The following is a 2,760-nucleotide window of genomic DNA, read 5'->3' as shown; positions in this document are numbered from 1 at the left end:
TAATTCACCCTATATGTAATTAAATTATTACCGTTTAATTTGATTTTCTTTTACTACTGAGAGATGCAACGTTTAACTTGTTTTGTACTATTGTATTTCAGGAAGTGGAAACTAATGCTGAACACTGAATCCATGGATTGAAGCTAATATCTATTTTGTATAATTAGATATTTGAAGCAAATTTATATCACAGATTCATACCACTGATTCCGAATTGTGGATTGTTCCCTGCTTTTCATTTCAGGGTGAAAGAGTATTATTAGATGTATCAATTAAACTTAGCAATTATGGAAATGCTCCAGATCTAATTATTGATATTTGGAAGTTTATTTTTTGGTAAATAAAGAATTTAGGCAATACTTCTCAATCCCATTGTACTACAAATATCTACTTCTATACAAATTAGGATTTATGTTTATGTACAAACGCCAAAAACAATTTATTTTAAAAAAATAAAATTATTAAAATATTTAACATAAAATCATATTTATTCTAGGAGTAGGAAGCCCCATATTTGGTGGCCAAGTTAAATGACATATTTATGTATTATGTCAATTTGGATTGATGCATAAATAGTAAATTAATAAAATCTCCTTTATTATTAAGGAAAAACAATTAATATTCTCCCTCTATTTCATACATTCAAATTAACTAGAGATAAGATATAGAAATACATTAAAGTTATTTATGAAATTATCCATTACACATCTAAATATACGCGGATCAAGGGCGGACCCAAAGAGGGATGAACCCCTTTAATAGAAAAATACTAATACTATTTCTACATGATTAAAATTATTCTAAATATATACATAATAGATAATGGATCATATTGAATCTCTTTTAAATTATTTCTTATCTTATTTTGTTGAAGGAATATAAATATATGAGCCAGACAAAGTCATTTTAAGAGAACACAATTTTAGACTCAAATCCTACTTCACTGTTCTGCTACTTCCTCACTTCAGAGAAAAATATTCTACCATGTTTCCGTTTCTTGCTTTTCGGGATTGGATTCATCAGACCATTCTATTCAAATTCCTTCTCTCATGGTATCATTTCATTTTCACTAAAAATCATGATTCGATACTCCCAAATGAAATCATAACAGACATTCTCTTAAGGCTGCCCACAAAGTCTCTCTTGAAATGTATGTGTGTGTCAAAATCATGGCATCAACTCATATCTAGCCCCGATTTTGTGAATACCCATCTCAAATTAAAATAACATCATAGAGTTCTATTTCCAGGCATCTTTGAAAATATAAGATTTTGTTCACTCCCTCCTCTATTTAGCAAACAACAACTCACTCACGAGCTATTTCACATGGATCCTCCCTGTTCACCACCTTTCTTTGTGGGTTCTGTCAATGGGCTGATTTGTCTTTTCAATCACAGAAGGGATACATATATATGGAACCTTACCATTAGGAAGTCTAAGAAATTGCTTAAGTCGTCGTGGGGTACCTCTCGCTATACCAAATATGGTTTTGGATAAGATGACTCACGTAATGATTATAAAGCCCTATTTATTGATCATTGTGGTAATTCTTACAATGGTGAGTTTTCCAACACGAGGGTTGTTGTCAATATTTACAATTCGAGAACTGATTCTTGGACAACACTCCATGACCAGCTTCAGGGAATCTTTCTATTAAATTATTCGAGTAAATTTATCAATGGGAAGATGTGTTGGGTTGCATCCACGGGTATTCATGATTACAATGTGTGCAACATCATTTATTTTGATGTAGTAGACAAGACATGGGAATCTTGGAGCTTCCCATTTGTGGAGAAGAAGTTTTTAATATCAAACTGGGAGTTGTGGAAAGTGGCCTTTCTGTGCTCTATACTTGTAATCCAGGTACTTATGATGTCTTGATTTTGAAAGATTGCAGAGTTAATGTATCATGGATGAAACGGTTCACCATAGAATATCCTCAATATGTTGTGTTGTATGGGTTTGATTCACCCATTTTCATATTTTCTATATACCTTCGCCACTCAGATAAGGGTGACATTTTACACTTGATTCCCGAAAAAATCATGATATTTGATGGTTCAACTAAAAAATTCAAGCACACTGCTATTGTTAAGAAATGCAATACTGCAAAAATCTATGAAGAAAGCATTGTTGATCCCCTAACAATATCCTGTAAGAGTTCTGCTTAGTTTAAAATATATATGAATTCATACATCATATTTTCTTGTATAGCTTGTAGTTCTTGTAAGCATTTGTTTGAATTATTAAGTTTTTATGGGAAATAGATTTTGATTTTGTAATAAGTTGATGTGGTCTGTTACACCTTTCACCAATTTCGTGTGAGTGTGTGTATACAACATTCTTCCATGTATGTAGCATTATTGAAGACTAAGGGTGTGTTTGGTAGGAAGGAAAATGTTTTCCTGGAAAACAAGTTGATTTTTGACTTATTTTCTCATGTTTGGTTGGTGAGTAGAAAATATTTTCCGGAAAAGATTTTTAGTGTTTGATTTATGAATGAAAAATATTTTTTATTTTTACTAGAGTAGAAAATAGTTTTTAAAAACAAACTTAAATTTTTTTTGGGGGGTGGGGGGTGGGGGTGGTAGGGAGTGGGTGAAGGGGGGGGGGTCGAGGGTAGGGGTGAAAAATTGAAATTTTGAAGTTGAAAATATTTTTGAAAAACAAACTTAATTTTTTTTTTGGGGGTGGGGGGGGGGGGGGCTGGTAGGGGGTTGGGTGGGTGGGGGTCGAGGGTAGGGGTGAAAAAATGAAATT

The 2,760-nt window shown here is 32.7% G+C and overlaps 1 pseudogene; it reads left to right on the top strand.

Annotated features, from left to right (window-relative positions):
* The first annotated feature begins 984 nt into the window (after window positions 1–984).
* LOC125839061 (F-box/kelch-repeat protein At3g23880-like) lies at window positions 985–2,171 on the top strand (annotated as a pseudogene).
* Window positions 2,172–2,760: the final 589 nt, after the last annotated feature.

Source organism: Solanum verrucosum, unplaced genomic scaffold, assembly GCF_900185275.1.
Source record: "Solanum verrucosum unplaced genomic scaffold, falcon-dt-bn FXZP01000163.1, whole genome shotgun sequence".
NCBI classification, from domain to species: Eukaryota; Viridiplantae; Streptophyta; class Magnoliopsida; order Solanales; family Solanaceae; genus Solanum; species Solanum verrucosum.
This window is presented reverse-complemented; position numbering and strand designations above follow the sequence as displayed.